Below are 19,704 nucleotides of genomic sequence, written 5' to 3'. Positions count from 1 at the left end.
GATGTGAAAAATGTGAGATATATATATATATATATATATATATATATATATACACACACACAAACAACAAGGCGATTCCCTCTATAGTCCGGCCGGACGGATGAGTCATGGCCTTGTAAAAGATTGTTTGTTTCTTTTAGTTGGTGAGAAAACGCGTCAAACATCCACTGACTTTGACGGCGTTTTCTGCGAGTGCGGCTGAGCCATTTTGTACCGCTACACATGTTTTTAGTGGGACTATGTTTACGAGCACAAGAGTTCAGAGAGCCACCGAAGGACCGCCCTGCAGATTTACTATTGGTTCTGCAACGTAGGGAGTTTTTTTTAAACTCTGAAATTGTATCCGCCCATCTAAACACAAAATCAGGGAGAAAGACATCAGTCTTTAGTTAAGCAAAGCGTCTAAAGACTGACTTGTGAGTCTACTTGGGCGGTGACTTGCAGCGTCAGACACTGATGACAAAAGCCATTAACGTCAGCATGGTACGCAGCTGATCACTGATATAATTTATCGGTGATCGGTGGCTTCAGGTGGAAACATGGTGGGACAAGAGCCAAAGTTAAGGTGGCAAATGTCTGAGTCTGGTGGGTCGGAGTAGTCTTGGATGGGTCCAACAATCACTGACTTTCACCCAGAAGAGCGGTGTTTGCACTGCGCAAGATTGCAAAGCCAATCCCTGTTCTTTTGTCCAAAACCCAACCACGTGCTTTTGTTGTTGGAGAAAAAAAAGTCAATTGGTGGTGTTGTGCTGATGAAGTGCTTTTATTTTGAAAGAGACTGTATGCAAACTGTACATTTCCTGTGAAAACAGAAGTTTATTTTGAAAACAGACAATGAATGTAACAGGCTGAAGTTGACACGGCATAGCAGAACAACAACCAACACACCTTTCACATCGTATCAGGACATGGAAAGTCCATGACCAAACATCGATATGTGACGAGGTCAGGATGAGAATGTGTTAGAAAAGTCAATGTGTCACCAAAGTTCATCCTGAGGGGAACATGAATGATGAACCAGCTTTCATCAAGATCCATGCAGTAGTTGTTGGGACTTGTAAATTAGCGAGCACTGTAAATCAGCTGCTTTTCCTCAGATCAACACATCAGAGGATAAAAAGCTGTGATAACTTTCCGTAGCTGTAAAATCCTTCCCCCTGGTATTATAAACCACTCTGCAGTGTTTTAACATCTGATAAGCCTTCAGAGTCGTGGATCTATGTCTCAAACTGGACTTTCATCTGTGCTTCATCCTCCTGAAACAACACGCAGCTCCTCACATTATTTCTGAGCTATTTTGGGTCTGAACACACGCTACATCAGATGTGGTGGGTGCTGGGTTTCTCCTGCACTCAGAGGAACTGAGCGCACTAACCCTTTTATCCACAGCCTCATTAGAAGTAAATATTATGATGAAGGCTGCCAGGTATTAGACAGGGTCCTGCTGTGCAATGAATAGATCCTGTGTGGAGTTACTGGAAGTGTCTGATCCTATTCATGTCTTATCTGAGTGTTTTATTCAGTGAGAGTTATTTAAACTCTTTGACCCTTGAGTGATCATCTTGAACTCCACATCAGTCGATTAATTGATGAGTCGATCACCAGAAAATAAATTCATAGGAGGATATATTGGCAGAGATGGAATATAATATTCATAACTATGTTTTCTTTAATGTATAATCACCTGAAAATAAGAAGTGCTGTGTTTCTGTTACCTTAGCTGTTCATGTCTACATACAAAGCAGGTCCTCCACGGCTGTTACCTCACCACTAGATGCCACTGAATCCTATAAATCCTTCTCACTGGACCTTTAAGTATGTTTTTAAGCAGAATATACTAATGATTAATTTCTGGCGTCAGCTTCTCAACTTTAAAGGGAAATTTTGGTTTATTTCAACCTGTCTCCTATCGTTCTAAATTTGTTTCAAATGACTAGTGACATAGAAATAATAGTTAGCATGTTAGCCGTTAGCCTAGATACAGCCGGGGCGCATAGTAGCGTCAGACCTGTTAAAACCTAAGTGAACGGGCAACCTTCAAGTGCAAAGTTAGTCCACTAAACAAGCTTTTTTTCCACAAAGACCGCCTCATATCATTAGGATAAATGTCAGAGAACATATAGAAAACGACATGTAAATGTGCTGTCTTACCTTACCGGTGTGCTGCCATGTTTGTTTACCATTTAGCTCTGCTTTCCAAAGCGCGGCCGAAATATCGCGAGAACAAGCAGCAACAGCTGGAAGGCAGAACCGGACAGTAGCCTGAAAAGTTCATTCATTTATTTTATGAAAGATTTATAGAATAATGACTGACTTTTTGCCAGACTTCGACTTTGTGGAGGAGGAATTTGATTTTGCAGAGTTTGATGGCCGCCCTTATTTATTTGAGCCAGAATACACTGACGAAGAGCTTCGTGAAATTGAAGAACAGAGGAGGAGAGAGAGAGAGGCGCAACATGTAGAGGACGAGAGAGGAGGAATGGCTGCTGCAAGGCTGCATAGCTCTGGAGATTGGTGGTGTACCTGTGAATGCTGTGCCCCAGTGCCCACAGAAGAGGAATGCCTCTGTTGCAAGGAATGGGACCGGTTGCAGCCTTATTTTCAAGGTCTGGATGTGACCGAGGACGAGACACCTCCACCTGGAGTAGTATCCAGCTGGGCTTTATCTAGAGCTCGCCAGATATATTTCGGCTGCGCTTTGGAAAGCAGAGCTAAATGGTAAACAAACATGGCAGCACACCAGTAAGGTAAGACAACACGTTTGCATGTCATTTTCTATATGTTCTCTGACATTTATCCTAACGATATGAGGAAAAAAAAAGCTTGTTTAGTGGACTAACTTTGCACTTGAAGGTTGCCCGTTCACTTACGTTTTAACAGGTCTGATGCTACTATGTGCCCCGGCTGTATCTAGGCTAATGGCTAACATGCTAACTATTATTTCTATGTCACTAGTCACTTGAAACAAATTTAGGACGATAGGAGACAGGTTGAAATAAACCAAAATTTCCCTTTAAGTATTTGTTGCTTTACATGTTGTATATGATGGTAAACTGAACATCTTTTGGGTTTTGGATTGTTGGTTGAACCAAATGAAGACGTCAGCTTGAGCTCTTAGAAACTCTTTCTGACATTTTATGGAAAACTTTTAATCAGGAAAATAACTGGCAGATAGAGATAATGAAGATAATCATTAGTTGCAGCCTAATATGCTTTTTCCAGTAATTCAGTATCCAAGGTGGCATTTTCTATGTTTGCACCACATCCACAAGTTATCTACTGTACAGATTCTATGTTAGGCTCAAGGTGCATTTGCTGTTTTTCTGTCAGAATTGACACATTTGCAATGACGGTTTGTAGTAATCATAGACTATATGAAATAATGGATGGAGCTACTGTGACATTTCAACATGGGTGTCTGTGTAGATTGACTGACCCCTGAAGCCAGCCTCAAGTGGCCATTCAAGAAACTTCAGTTTTTGGCACTTCCTTGTTGGTTGCTGGTCTTGAAGGTTGCTGAAAGTATTTGTGTTCCCCAAGAGGATGGCTGAATTTGAAAAAGTGACATTTTTACAACATGAGGTATGGATCAAAATTTACATGTATCGTGCCAGTTTTATGATGAGCTGTAGCGTAGAGCAAAGAGTAAGCGTTAAAAGTGTAAGGAATGGATTATCTGCTCTAACAAAAAGATGCAGACGTTAGCATGCCTGGCTAACTTGCTAACCAACACCTGAGCCCAACAGATTTTTCTTATCTATCCTACCTTGTTTAAATGCTGTTAATAATGTGTTTCATGATGACCCTGATGAAGGCCACGAGCCAAAACACATTGTTCTTGCAATAAAGAGTTTCGACGCCTTTGATTTATTTCCCCTCTCCATGCACCTTGGAAGCACGTGAAGTTGCTCCCTCACCCTGCTTCTACAATTCAGCCCAAATGCCAGACGAAAATGTTGCCATTGTACGTTTCTGCGAACCAGGAATACATTACACTTTCACATTTCATACATATCATATCAACGTTTCTAAAGTGATGAAGTGTATGAGCTGGCACCTGGAGGTGGAGGGGATGGTGGATGGTGTAACACCTAAGCGAGACACCAGCCAAGCTGCAGACTGTTCAAGCCCAACAAACAACAAAACCTGTTGTGATTAAGCGAGTCATCGATGTTTTCCTGACGACTTTTTAGGCACCACTTGGGGGTGTTTTGTAGCGACCCATCACTGTTTTGCTAGCAGGGATTGTGCCCTCAAAACCGGGTATTTTAGCTGTCTGTCCTTGCACCATATGAAAGAATTACACTGTGCAATAGACTAAAATCACTCCCACACATGAACAGCACACACTCTGAGACAACCGCACGGTTTGACCCATTTTAAAGGAATTTGCTGCATTGAGGGGAAAAATGGGGAAAGGTCTCTAACACGTCACTAAAGTCTGAAGCCACTTCCTGTCGGAGCGGCTGGATTTTCTCCCTGGCGCTGGCTGATATTTGCTCAGGCTCGTGGAGGGCTTGAACAGGCGCTTTGAAGGGTCGGGTTTGCACGCTGTGGAGTGTAGAGCTCAAGGTTTGGGTTAATCCTCACCGTCTCACAGGTGCTTTGGGTTTAAAGCTCCAACTCAAACAAATAAGACAGATTTACAGACGGGCAGAGAGCGGGCTGACGTCTGACTTCTTTGACTTTATTTCACTCTCATGTGATGCTGTATGTAACTGTGAATGTCAGCATGTCAGTTATAAATATCCTTCCTAACGGCTGTTGTTCCACCACATGCATTTCATTTGCTTTAATGAAGAAGAAAAACAAGCTGAGATGAGCGAGAGTTTCTGCCCCGAGCTAAGGAGTTCAAGTGTCTCAGGGTCTTGTTCATGAGTGAGGGTGAGATGGAGCATGAGACAGACAGGTGGTTTGGCGTGGCATCTGCAGTGATGTGGGCGTTGTGCCGGACTGTTGTGGTGAAGAGGGAGCTGAGCCAGAGAAGCAAAGCTTTAGATTTACTGGTCCGTCTACAAAACATAGACCCTCACCTATGGTCATGAGCTCTGGGCAGTGACCAAAAGAATGAGATCGCAGACATAAGCAGCTGAAATGAGTTTCCTCTGTGTGGTGTCTGGGCTCAGCCTTAGAGATAGGGGGAGGAGCTCAGACATTTGGAAGGAGCTCGGAGTAGAGCCGCTGCTCCTTCACACCAAAAGCGAAGGAGCAGCGGAGCAAAGTTTAGGTGGTTCAACATCTGATCAGGATCCTCCTGGGCGCCTCCTGTTAGAGGTGTTCCAGGCACGTCCCACTGGTAGGAGGCCCCGGGGCTTTCCTGCTGCCTCGGCGACCTGTCCCCACATAGGCAGATGAAAATGGATGGATGGATAAATTCACTGGGGCTGTTCCTTTTACACTTTGTCACACTGTCTTTATATTGATGCATCAACTTCTCCACCTCAGCAAAGTTTAACAACTTTTTGTAGTATTTCAACATTATTACAAACTTTCGTCATTTACACTTTCCATTTTTTTATGTCTAAATTGAGAGTGCACATAAAGACAGGTGGATGGAAACGTATTTACAATAAGGTTTCCAGGACTGTGTCATCGTGCCTTGTCAGTGGACTTTCACGTCTGCTCGTGATGTGCTAGGTATCCTCCTGCATCTGCTGGTGATGTTCTGGGACACTGCAACCAGCACCAGGATGTCAACAAAAGCACATGGTTAGGCTTAGAAAACAACATCGTGATTTGGCTCTCCATTCATGCGGGAAGCAAACACCGGGATCCCAGGTGAAAGTCCAAGGTTGAGTGGACCTATCCACCCAAGCTGGTCTCACTCCGAGGTCATCGGACACCACTGCTTGGTCAGTGACTTCTGGCTTTGAACACTGACAAATAAAGCCGTCCTTTCACTTTGTTGTTGAACGGCACCTGGTGGCGTTGGGGGGAAACACTGTGGGACAACGACGTAAGTTAAGGGGGTGAGATCCGGGTAGGGCGGGTGGGAGTGGTGGTGGATGGGTTCAAAAACCATCGCCTTTCACCCCTTTCGTCATGGTTTGGCTCTACATTCATACTAGAAGTGAACACTGGGCTCCTGGGTGAAAGTCCAGGGGCCTATCAAACTGCCAAAAAGTTGCTATCTGGCCGACTGGCAGCACATCATAACATCGTGAAAAGTTTGCGTATCGTACTACTTTGAAATGTGGCTTTATGCATCCTTATCTAACAAACGCACAGATCAGTGACAAAGTGGTGACATTTCAAAAGTTCAGAATGAGAACGGGCTTCTACAGACACCAAAACCCAAATCTGGCAACCTGCGCTGCAGCATGAGACGCTGCACAGACGTTCACAGGGCGGATGGATCAGTATAAACTCAATATAAAAAGACACTTATTAATGAAGAGATGCACACGCAAGAACACCACACACACAGACACATACAGTCAACAAAGTGTGTCCAAACACACAGAGCTACACACACACACACACACACACACAATGAGAGCGAGGGAGTGAAAGAAAGAGAATCATGTTACTTTGACTCCATACATGAAGTATGCTGACTTTACCTCTTGATGTGTCCCCTGAGGGCGGGGTCTCTCAAACAGCCTTCAGTCAGCTTTGCTTTTATCCCACCCTCCCTAAAGTGAACCCGGGGGCAGGGTGCTGGATTTACTGTACCTTCAAACACACATGGAGCTGATTTAGCTTGACCCTCAAACAAAACCCCCAAACGTCTAATTCTTCTTCCACAGCCTGTCAAATACGTCTCAGATTCTCCCCTCTGCAGGCGATTCTGGTGTCAGGTCAAATTTATTTATAGAAACCAACACGCTGGTTCGTCACAGACTGAAATCACGCCAATGAAAGCTATAAAAATTAGAAAAGAGAAAAATAAAATCAAAATAGGCTGAACCATAGACTGTATTTAAAGATGGACGACGCATTATTGCTTCATCTGTACAAAAATGAAGCCAAAATATCCTGGATACAGTTGATGACATCATTTGGAGCCAGAGTCTGCTCCATAGCAATCTGTGTGGTGCAGTCCATACTCCTGTCCGACCAGTCGCGAGCAGCGCCATTGATAGCGAGCACACCAGTTGGCGCACACAGCTGTCAATCATGCCGTCTAACCCATTTTTTACACATTAAATCACTAATTAAAACCAAACTTTGCAGAACAACAAACATCAGCATGATAAGAACTACCTGAAATGACAGAAACCATCTGAAGAAAAAAATTATTTTACATGTACTTTAAGTTTTTAGTTTGGCTGATGTCTCATCTGCAAACATAAAGGGGTGGGGTTGATACCCTATACCGCAGCCAGCCACCAGGGGGCAGTCAAGATGTTTTGGCTTCACTTTCAGGGAGAAGTCACACAAGCACCTAGATACCGACGCGCACAAGCACCTAGATACCGACGCGCACAGGCACCTAGATACCGACGCGCACAGACACCTAGATACCGACGCGCACAGGCACCTAGATACCGACGCGCACAGACACCTAGATACCGACGCGCACAGGCACCTAGATACCGACGCGCACAGACACCTAGATACCGACGCGCACAGACACCTAGATACCGACGCACACAGACACCTAGATACCGACGCACACAGACACCTAGATACCGACACAGACACCTAGATACCGACGCACACAGACACCTAGATACCGACGCACACAGGCACCTAGATACCGACGCGCACAGACACCTAGATACCGACGCACACAGACACCTAGATACCGACGTGCACAGGCACCTAGATACCGACACAGACACCTAGATACCGACGCACACAGGCACCTAGATACCGACGCGCACAGACACCTAGATACTGACGCACACAGACACCTAGATACTGACGCACACAGACACCTAGATACCGACGCGCACAGACACCTAGATACCGACGCACACAGGCACCTAGATACCGACGCACACAGACACCTAGATACCGACGCACACAGACACCTAGATACCGACGCACACAGACACCTAGATACCGACGCACACAGACACCTAGATACCGACGCACACAGACACCTAGATACCGACGCACACAGACACCTAGATACCGACGCACACAGACACCTAGATACCGACGCGCACAGACACCTAGATACCGACACACACAGGCACCTAGATACCGACGCACACAGGCACCTAGATACCGACACACACAGACACCTAGACACAGACGCGCACAGACGCGCACAGACACCTAGATACCGACACACACAGGCACCTAGATACCGACGCGCACAGGCACCTAGATACCGACGCGCACAGGCACCTAGATACCGACGCACACAGGCACCTAGATACCGACGCGCACAGGCACCTAGATACCGACGCACACAGACACCTAGATACCGACGCACACAGACACCTAGATACCGACGCACACAGACACCTAGATACCGACGCACACAGGCACCTTTTGCGGTGGTATAATGCGCAACAGACAGCAGCAGTTGTTGACGCAGCAGCCAACAACCGAACTTGTCAAATACTGGTGCTATGTCAGTGGGTGTCAAAGTAAGACACTGACGCACAAAGGCATGTGGTGTCATGATAAGCACCAGCTGGCAGCAGTTTGTAGCATCGCCGTCAACTGTATCATAAAGTGCGATAAGTCTGTAGAGGGCCAGCAGGGGCGCTGGATTGCATGCATTCAAATGTTACTTTTGTTTTATGTGGACATCCCAAACCATCACCAGCACCACTTTATGGTTTGGGACATTCAGGTACATTTTCATTACCTGGTGTAGTTTGGGTTATATCAGTCCCTGCTGCTGTTTGTTTCTGGAATATGAGCCATGTTAGCGCCAGAGCTGACACACGTTTATCAAAGTGCAGTAAAAACACTTCTAAATACTGGTAATATTCATATTACGAAAGGTCAGAGAAGCTTAAATATGCACCACGTAAGCTTTTCTGTCCTCTGAGGTGTTTGTGAACAGGAATCCATTGTATTGTGTGAAGAATCAAAACGATACAAATAAGTTCAAATTCCACTGATTTTGTCTGAACACCTGTAAAGTATCTTTGTCCTGATAAACTGTGTAGAGTAACTCATTCTGTCCTCTCACAGCAAATTGATTTTGTCGTGAAAACACTCGTCTGCACCGCTTTATTCCAGTGAGTTCAAGGACCCTCTAACATTCAAAACTGTTGAGCCAAAATGGGGGTTAGCATTGTTACCTCACAGCAAGAGGGTTCCTGGTTCGAATCCACCGGCTAGCGGGAACCCTTCTGCGTGGAGTTTGCATGTTCTCCCTGTGTCAGCGTGGGTTTCCTCCAGGTGCTCTGACATGTTCTCCCCGTGTCAGCGTGGGTTTCCTCCAGGTGCTCTGACATGTTCTCCCTGTGTCAGTGTGGGTTTCCTCCAGGTGCTCTGACATGTTCTCCCTGTGTCAGCGTGGGTTTCCTCCAGGTGCTCTGACATGTTCTCCCTGTGTCAGCGTGGGTTTCCTCCAGGTGCTCTGACATGTTCTCCCTGTGTCAGTGTGGGTTTCCTCCAGGTGCTCTGATATGTTCTCCCCGTGTCAGCGTGGGTTTCCTCCAGGTGCTCTGATATGTTCTCCCCGTGTCAGCGTGGGTTTCCTCCAGGTGCTCCGACATGTTCTCCCCGTGTCAGCGTGGGTTTCCTCCAGGTGCTCCGATTTGTTCTCCCCATGTCAGCGTGGGTTTCCTCCAGGTGCTCTGACATGTTCTCCCCGTGTCAGCGTGGGTTTCCTCCAGGTGCTCTGACATGTTCTCCCCGTGTCAGCGTGGGTTTCCTCCAGGTGCTCTGACATGTTCACCCCGTGTCAGCGTGGGTTTCCTCCAGGTGCTCTGATATGTTCTCCCCGTGTCAGCGTGGGTTTCCTCCAGGTGCTCTGATATGTTCACCCCGTGTCAGCGTGGGTTTCCTCCAGGTGCTTTGACATGTTCTCCCCGTGTCAGTGTGGGTTTCCTCCAGGTGCTCTGACATGTTCTCCCTGTGTCAGTGTGGGTTTCCTCCAGGTGCTCTGACATGTTCACCTCGTGTCAGCGTGGGTTTCCTCCAGGTGCTCTGACATGTTCTCCCGTGTCAGCGTGGGTTTCTCCAGGTGTCACATGTTCTCCCGTGTCAGCGTGGGTTTCTCCAGGTGCTGATTTGTTCTCCCATGTCAGCGTGGAGCTCTCCAGGTGCTCTGACATGTTCTCCCATGTCAGCGTGGTTTCTCCAGGTGCTCTGACATGTTCTCCCTGTCAGCGTGAGTTTCCTCCAGGTGCTCCGACATGTTCTCCCGTGTCAGCGTGGTTTCTCCAGGTGCTCTGACATGTTCTCCCATGTCAGCGTGGCTCTCCAGGTGCTCTGACATGTTCTCCCGTGTCAGCGTGGTTCTCCAGGTGCTCCACATGTTCTCCTCGTGTCAGCGCGGGTTTCCTCCAGGTGCTCCGATTTGTTCTCCCCATGTCAGCGTGGGTTTCCTCCAGGTGCTCCGACATGTTCTCCCCGTGTCAGCGTGGGTTTCCTCCAGGTGCTCTGACATGTTCACCCCCTGTCAGCGGGGGTTTCTCCAGGTGCTCTGACATGTTCACCCCGTGTCAGCATGGGTCTCCAGGTGCTCTGATATGTTCTCCCATGTCAGCGTGGGTTCCTCCAGGTGCTCTGACATGTTCACCTCGTGGTCAGCGTGGTTTCCTCCAGGTGCTCTGACATGTTCTCCCTGTGTCAGCGTGGGTTTCCTCCAGGTGCTCAGACATGTTCTCCCTGTGTCAGTGTGGGTTTCCTCCAGGTGCTCTGACATGTTCACCCCGTGTCAGCGTGGGTTTCCTCCAGGTGCTCTGATATGTTCTCCCCGTGTCAGCGTGGGTTTCCTCCAGGTGCTCTGACATGTTCTCCCCGTGTCAGCGTGGGTTTCCTCCAGGTGCTCTGACATGTTCTCCCCATGTCAGCGTGGGTTTCCTCCAGGTGCTCTGACATGTTCACCCCGTGTCAGCGTGGGTTTCCTCCAGGTGCTCTGACATATTCACCCCGTGTCAGCGTGGGTTTCCTCCAGGTGCTCTGACATGTTCTCCCCGTGTCAGCGTGGGTTTCCTCCAGGTGCTCTGACATGTTCACCCCGTGTCAGCGTGGGTTTCCTCCAGGTGCTCTGACATGTTCACCCCGTGTCAGCGTGGGTTTCCTCCAGGTGCTCTGATATGTTCTCCCCGTGTCAGCGTGGGTTTCCTCCAGGTGCTTCGATATGTTCTTCCCATGTCAGCGTGGGTTTCCTCCAGGTGCTCTGACATGTTCTCCCCGTGTCAGCGTGGGTTTCCTCCAGGTGCTCCGACATGTTCTTCCCATGTCAGCGTGGGTTTCCTCCAGGTGCTCTGACATGTTCTCCCCGTGTCAGCGTGGGTTTCCTCCAGGTGCTCTGACATGTTCTCCCTGTGTCAGTGTGGGTTTCCTCCAGGTGCTCTGACATGTTCTCCCCGTGTCAGCTGCTCTGACATGTTCTCCCTGTGTCAGCGTGGGTTTCCTCCAGGTGCTCTGACATGTTCTCCCTGTGTTGGTTGTTGACGTTCTGGGACGCCGTGTCAACTTCAGCCTGTTACATGCATTGTCTGTTTTCAAAATACACTTCTGTTTTCACAGGAACTGTACAGTTTGCTTTCAAAATAAAAGCACTACGTCAGTACAACACTGCAAATTAATGTATTTTTACTTCAACAACACACACACATGGTTGGGTTTAGAAAAAAAACAAAAACAGGGTTTGGCTTTACAATCTTACAGGAAGTGAACACTGGCCTCCTGGGTGAAAGTTAGTGATTGCTGGACCCATCCACCACCCCTCCTGCCCGCCCTACTCAGACTTCTGCCCCCTTAACTTGTGTTGTCCCACTCCTATTTCCCCCGATGCTGCCGGGAGTATCATGGCGACACGAAAGGACAGCTTTTTTAATATGTCTGATGCTGGAAGTCACTGACCAAGTGCCGGTATTCGACAACTTCAGAATAAAGCCAGGTTGTTAAAAAATGTGTTGAAACATTTCAGTCTGGACCAAAGTGTTGGTGTGATTGACAGAGATCCCTCGAGCCATGCTGCAAGCAGGCTGAAAATAATTTAAACCAGTGGTTCCCAGCTCATACAGCCCCAGATTTGTCATTGTTCGGAGGTCCACACAGTTTAACACATTGAGAGTCATACTTGTGTTTGGCCATGTCGTTGAACTAGGAAACAGCACTTCAAAATAAAATATTAGAATATTAAAATAAATATTGTACTACAGCTTCATCACCCTCCTAAATTATACATCATCTCGATGACGTTTTATCGCCAAAGACTTTTAACATTTTTCATCCTTCTGTGCAGTAGTATATAAATGTTCTTTTCACTAAGACTGAGTCTCTTCTGATTGAAATGTTTTCAGAGAAATGAGACATTTCATCTGAAGCATCAGGTGAAGAGACGTCTGTTTCTGATGACAGCAGCAGCTGGTCACAGCTGGATCAGCTGTCAGCTGTACGTGCACTGGTGTGCTCGTACTAATAAAGGCACAAAGTCCTCACTGGCAGACAGCAGGTTATTTTCTCTCTCACATGAAGAACAACCTGTGTTCTGTATTTATATGAGTCCTGTTCAGAGGGCACTGAATGCCTTTATGTGATTCATATGATGATTTATGTGACTTTATATGATGCATGACAGGCCACCAGGAAACGCCATCCGTCTCCATCGAAGCAGTGTCAGAGTAACGAATCAAGTCAGTCCGAGTTTGAAAGAGAGACTGAATATGTAAGAAATATAAAAAAGAAGAAACACTGTCACTGGGCTCGGCTCAGGTCTCATCCTCTGTTGGTTTCAGTTCTGACTAACCTGTTTTCCGGCCTGTCCGTGATGTCAAACGTGACACACCATTTAAAACTCACAGAAAGGCATATTGCTGCAGAACTGTGTATATGACTGGTCTACTGGCAGTGGGAAAGGAGTCTAGCACCCATTTTTTGTCGGTTTTCCCGTGTTTAAAAAACGCACATACACCCGATCCGTTCTTATTCCAAAGCTGTCAAATACCTCGCTTTGTCAGTGACTTCAGCGTCAGACACAAACGCCAAAGGCCAGCTTTTGCGGCACTCTGAGCATGCTCCACAGTTCCCTCCCCGGGCTTTGACCCGGATGTCGACTAGGAATAAATGTATAACAGAAGAAGAAGCCGGTAACAACATGGAGAAATCTACATCCAGAGCTGTTCATTTATGGACGGACAAAATGTACAGAGCCGTAAAGTTGTCCACCATGGTACCAGTTAGCTGCTAGCTAACCGTAGCTAACTTGCTTGCCCATTGTTTGGTCCTTGGTCAGTTAGGAAAAATCACCCATTTTTAGCAGGTGCTAGAAAATCCTGCATACACGCAGCCTGTTCTTATTCCAAAGTCATCAAATGCTGCTGCTTTGTCAGTGAATTCAGCATCAGTTTGTGACATGGCTGGACGTCACCAGTATGACATGAAACGCACGTAATCTAAAGTCGCTATAGGGCACATGGGAGGGACAGTGGATGGGTCTAATAAACCTCGGACTTTCACCTGGGAGCCTGCTGTTTGCTTCCTGTATGAATGTAGAGCCAAAGCATGATGTTATTTTCTTAACCTAAGCATGTGCTGTTGTTGTTCTGGTGTTGGTACCAGCGTCCCAGAGTGTCAACTGCAGATGGGGGAGGATACCCAGTGTGTAATATGTAAATGTGAAAGTCCACTGTGACGACTTGGGATGAGACGCGCTAATTCTGGTGAAGAATGGGAACAAGTCACGTCTCCTGAGAAGTATTAGTTCAAGTACAACTCTGGCCGAGGGCGCAGTGTGTATTTGTAGTACTGGTCTTGGGATTTTGACTCTGACTGCTCCTGTCTAGTTTCTATTTTTTATTTATATTATATTTGTTTCACGCCCTTTACTTTTCTCTGTTTATCTCTATGTGTCTCTGTGCTGATGCAACAGCTGAACTTAAACTCTGAGGATCAGTGAAAGATTATTTTATTTGACCTCAGTTTGTCTTTATAAAGAGACACAAGAAAGAACAGAGCAGAGTCACACTGACAGATTACATCCACTCTCAGACGACGGCTGATTTATAGGTGTTCGACTGAGAGAGACGGAGAGACAGAGAGACAGAGAGAGAGCCGCCATCACTGCCATTCAGGAAATTCCAGTCATTCTTCAGTAATTCCTCCTCTCATTGCTCATGACTCTCTGCAGTTGCTGCTCACACACACACACACACACACACACACACACACACACACAGAGCCTCCCTGTGTGTCTCTTGTCAACACCGCGTCTGTCTTCCACCTCTCACCCTTCACCTCTGACCCTCCAGCAGACTTAATAACAGGAAGTGATCGACTCCCTGCTGCTGCGGTGGGAAGAAAAACGAGGCGAGGACAGCGTTTAACTGGTGTCACACTAAAGAGCAGATTCGAGTCACCGAAAGCTGAAATACACGTTAGTGTGTCGATTCAAGTCGAGCTGAGACTGTTAGTAGATTCACTGATTAGTCGATCGTCAGAAAATTGATCAACATATCTGATCTCCTCAGTTCTCAGAGTCAGGAAACTGAAGCTCTTTGTGTTCTGGTATTTTGGACAAAACAAATAATTTTATAAGACAATTTTAATTATTTTTCTTCTGTTTATTGAGTTTAAAAGAGTGAAATAAATTACCAACATCTCCATGCTGTCTAGGTGCAATATGCGTATTTTCAGATTTTTGTTAAATGAATTTTTTACAGTGGTCTGAAATCTGCTTTTCCATGCATGGACGGCTGCTAAACCTGCACGTCTGGCTTAGTCAGTTTGTGAAGCTACACATGAACTGTCACTGACTAATTAGCTCAGTGAGATAGAACTTGATTCTTAGCTTCAGAGGTTGTGAGTTCAAGCCTCAGCTGATGCAAAAGGCAAATTGTGTTGCTAAATTCCTAAATGTCTTCCAATTCTTCTGCTTGTTGCTCAGAATTGCCTAAAAATGCCCGGACCCATCGCTGCGCAGCAGCTCTAATTTAATTTTAGCTTGATGGCGTGGATGAGAAATGAACCCACGATATTTGGTTTGGAAGAACAGTACCTGCTGCTCGGCCACAGTGTCTCAACACTTGTGCAAATCTAGGTTTTCCAACTTAACACAAGGCTTGGAAACTTGTTTAGTTCTACATTCGTCCTGGTCGACCAGTAAAGAAGTCCATGTTATGCCTTACAATATGCAGTAAGATTGTTTCCTACGGCACACACTTGAAACAGTTTCACGACTCCCACCTTCAACAGACATTTAATGAAGTGAAAAAACGCTACATTTACGATGTTGGTGATAACACGACACACCTGCACCCAGCTAATCCTAATGACACACACATCAGCTCATCATCAGTTCCTTAGAAATAAAGAAGCCTCTTGGATGAGCGGTGTTTCATCACATCATTCAAGAAACTCAGTCCAGTCTACCAAACAGCACTTTGGACTACACTTCTGAGACTGACACATGAAGCACCAAAGCTTATCAGGCATGGATGGGGTTCGAACCCATGATCTTTGGTTTACGAGACCAACGCCTTACCACTTGGCCACCACGCCATACTGCCTCAGCAGTAATCTGTATCATGTTGGGTAATATAGATTACTTGAAGATTACAGTATACCATTTATCTTATCTTATCTTATCTTATCTTATCTTATCTTATCTTATCTTGTTCAATGCTGAATCAAAGTAGGTAACTGACCCTGAGGAACACCAGATTCACTGTGAGATATTACGGCACAATATGAAATATAATAAGAAGGGTGTTGAGGCAGGTTCTGCATTGTTACCAAGTCTTTCATATTTTTGTATTGCAGTCTCCATCAGCTGGACTGACAGAACAGAGACAGACAGTAAATCCACGGAGACAAAGGGACTCTGACACGATGCAGCAGAGGCGCTGCTACGCTGCTTCGCTGTTACAAACGGAAACTTTTAAGCGTGTTGTTTTTCTGGCCACACCCCATCATGAGTGATGTCACCTCTGAGATTTCTGGCTCTCAAACTGCTGTTGGAAAAGTATCAAGTAAACATACATGACAAATCTGTGTTTGCATTACCGTGGTTAGTTTTTTTTTTTTGTGTGCTTTGATTTCTCTCTTAAAATCAAACAAACGTAAACAGAGACGTTCCCGCTGAGAAGAACCTGAAGGGAACAAGCTGTTTTCATCAGTGCACAGAGTGTGTATTTGTGTTTCAAGACGTCATGTTCAGAGTGTAGTCGGTGTTCTGCCAGTAATGTGTTCACGTCTGATGATCAGGAGTCTGACAGCAACAAAAAAAAAACCTCCCAAAACTTTCCTGAAATCTCTGATGCTCACATCAGTGACCCCCGGTGTGGTTGCACAACAGAACAGCAGAAAAGTTACATATTTCCCCTCATGACCCGTGTGTGTGTGTGTGTGTGTGTGTGTGTGTGTGTGTGTGTGTGTGTGTGTGTGTTTGCTAACCTGTTTGTTTAGCACTTTGGAGAAAAATTACAGTGTGTGGGGTGAACAAGTCCAAAGTTCAGGTGGGTGTGACATTCACCTACTTGACAGCCTCCCCCTCCACCTCCACCTCTCATTAGTCAGTGACTCATTTTAAAGAAAAGAAAGAGCAGCGCTTGAAGCAAAGTGGGAGAAGAGTTACGGGAAAAGGGTGGATGAAACTAGAGAGACGGGAAAATGGAAACGGGGTGAAGACAGAACATGACATGACATAGAAAACATTCAGGCCGCACAGAGCAGCTGACAGGACGAGTGCAGTCTGAAGAGAAAAACAAATGAACATAAAACTCGCATTAGTAAATAAACGAGGAACGTCCATAGGAATGCTGTTTTTAGAGAAGAGAGAAGGCACAGACTGTACACCTTTACAGGAGCTATTGTGCATGAACTCATTAACAGAGCGCGTTCAATAAACTTATGTTTTTGGTCAACTGAACGCATCAGGTTGCATCTGATGAACGTAAACCTCGAAACAGTTAACAATGCTCCTTACGGCACCTGGCACGTCAACACTTCACAAAGAACAACACTGGCAGACCAACACATTCTCACTCCGCCCTCCTCACATATTGAAGTTTTGGTCATGGACTTTCCACGTCCACATATCCACACCCAAGGAACCCTGGTGTTCGGGGACGCCGTGTCAAGTTGAGTGTCCCGCTCAGACTTTGATCGCCTTAACTTTCATCCTCATCCCGCTGCATTTCCCCGTGACGCCACTGGGCGCTGTGAAACTATAGCCCCTTTTACACTGCCAGATGTTCGGCGAATGTTGGGCCGTTTTGCCGCCAAGCTGCAAGCGTTTAGACACACAGAGCTGGATTGGCGAGTTGATCCGAGGTGCCCAATTTTCTGCCTCGTAGGGTAGACATATTGGAGGAACCTTTCTGGTTTAAACAGACTGAGGTGGCCTTCTGCAACGGGAGGGGCTGTTGATGACTTGTGGGAGGAGCTGCTGATGACGCTGCACGTGCGAGCCACTGGTGGTGGATAAACAGGAAGCAGCTGATAGCAGGAATTAGCGAGCAGCTAGTAGCAAGAGGGAAACACAAACCTGACAGACACTGTAAAGATGAGCAACTGGGGAGACAAGGAATTGCGCGCCCTCCTTGTCCTCGCAAACGAAGAGGCCATTAACCGTCAGATGACGGGGACGGTGAAGAACGGGCCGACTTATGAGAGAATCACCGAAGGACTGACCAGCCGCGGCTTCCCTCCCACGTCACTGTTTACGTCACATGCTGAGCTACACGTTTTGTTACTTGCTCACGCCCCCCATTGCCCCGAAAAAGGCACATTCTGTATAAACAAAAGTAGGCAGGCGGCATTTTGCTGCACTCCCCGATTTTGTTTTTATACTGCCAATGCTGAAAAAACACTGATTGGGCTTCCCTGCAAATTTGCACAACTCCTGTCTAAAAAGGGTTTATAACAGCAACAGGCCGCTGATGTTAAAAGACAACTTTTTTTGTTGGTATCTGACGCCACAAGTCGCTGCCCAAGCACCAGATTTCAACGACTTCAGGGCGAGACCGGGCTGGGCAGACTGGGCAGCTGGCCGTACTGCTGCAGACAGTTCATGTGAATATTTAAAGGACGTTCATGAAGAAATCAGAACAGACTGCAATGGAAAATATCTCATATTTATATACAAATAAAAAAAACATGTCCAAAAAAAGAAACAACTTCTGGGACTGGAAAATAAAGCCAACATCAAAGTGCCAAAAACCGCAGTTCCTCTAATGTCCACTTGAGGCTGGTTTTGGCCTTCAGAGCTAATTGTGCTGTAGTGAGTGAATTTTTTATATAACTCTCCCGTTTACATTTTATGAAGGCTTAAAGTTCTGCATATTTAAGGACAGAGCTGCTTTGAGTGACAGGCTGTCTGAGGTCTGAGTCAGCTCCGCCCCTCGCACCTCCACAGCTCCACTCTCTCACCCAATATGGTCACTTCTCCAAAAACCAAGATGGCAACGGCTGAATAGCTCGAGGCTTTCAAACGGGAGTCCACAAACCAAGGGTGACGTAACAACAATCACAGGATTTCATTTAGAATTCAAATTGTGAAGTAGGCTGCGTTATTAACTAAATTAACGGCATCTGTGTCGATCAAATGTGCCAAAGCAAAAATTTTACATCCACAAAATCAATAACAATATAATATATATAATATAAGTTATATGCATATTGGATAGTGTCATAAATTAATAAAACCAAGAATGCTGGATTTACCTCCATAGTTAACATCGGTGAAATGTAGTGAAGTATTAGAGTCACTCTGTGTCAGGACCTGGACATCAGTGAATCAGTATGTGATGCAATTACAGAAGGAAGCACTTATAAACTTTATAATAATAATAAAAAAGAACTTAAACACTGAAACAGGAGTCAGAGCCGATGTAACTCTGAGCTGCTGAACATTGTTAGTAATGTTGTCTCAGGCTGGACACGACGTCGCCCCTCAGCCTCGCTGTACTGCAACACAAAAATTCCCCTGCAGCTCAAAAAGCATTTAACCCTCAGACTTCACTCTCCAACCTGTGCAGCTGTTGACAGGACACCTTGAACTACAGACACGGCCAATTATTCCTCTTTGTGTTCTGAACTTTGAATGCTGGAGGTATTAAAATCAACCCAGTTGCCAGAAAAAGTGTTGGTATTGTACGTTTCTGCAAACCACAAACACGTGGATCAGTTGAAATTTAACGTGGGTTACGTTTAGGCTCAAAAGCCACTGGGTTATGGTTTGGAAAAGATGTTTTAAAATACCTGATTCTGAAGACAGAATCTCGGCAGGAAAAGCAACTGATTTTTGTTTCACTGTCCCATCTGGAAAAATAGAGACGAGCCGCAAAAAAATACCCAAGTTTGGTGGCCATGAAGCCGTCTGTAAACAGTGATGACTCCTTAAGAAGCAACTGTTTTTTGTTGTTTGTTGGTCTTGAACAGTGGCCTGCAGCTTGGCAGTTGTCTCACCTACTGTCACACCATCCACCATGACAACGTCAGCTCGTGTACTACATCACTTTAGAAACACTGATATGCATATGAGATGTAAATGTTAATGGATTCATGGTTTGCAGAGATGAACAATGCAAACAAACATTTTCTCATCTGTCATGAGCAGATGAGAAAATAATAGTTTTGACCTGGAAGCGTGACAGTAACGAGTGTGTGCAG

At 45.9% G+C, this 19,704-nt stretch overlaps 1 non-coding gene across 1 annotated transcript; it reads right to left on the bottom strand.

Moving 5' to 3' along the window:
• Positions 1-15,519: 15,519 nt before the first annotated feature.
• Positions 15,520-15,591, bottom strand: trnat-cgu (transfer RNA threonine (anticodon CGU)). Its single transcript has one exon. It is a non-coding gene; the product is annotated as a tRNA-Thr (tRNA).
• Between the last annotated feature and the right edge of the window lie 4,113 nt (positions 15,592-19,704).

Source organism: Epinephelus fuscoguttatus, linkage group LG1 (genome assembly GCF_011397635.1).
Source record: "Epinephelus fuscoguttatus linkage group LG1, E.fuscoguttatus.final_Chr_v1".
Classification (NCBI taxonomy): Eukaryota; Metazoa; Chordata; class Actinopteri; order Perciformes; family Serranidae; genus Epinephelus; species Epinephelus fuscoguttatus.
This window is presented reverse-complemented; position numbering and strand designations above follow the sequence as displayed.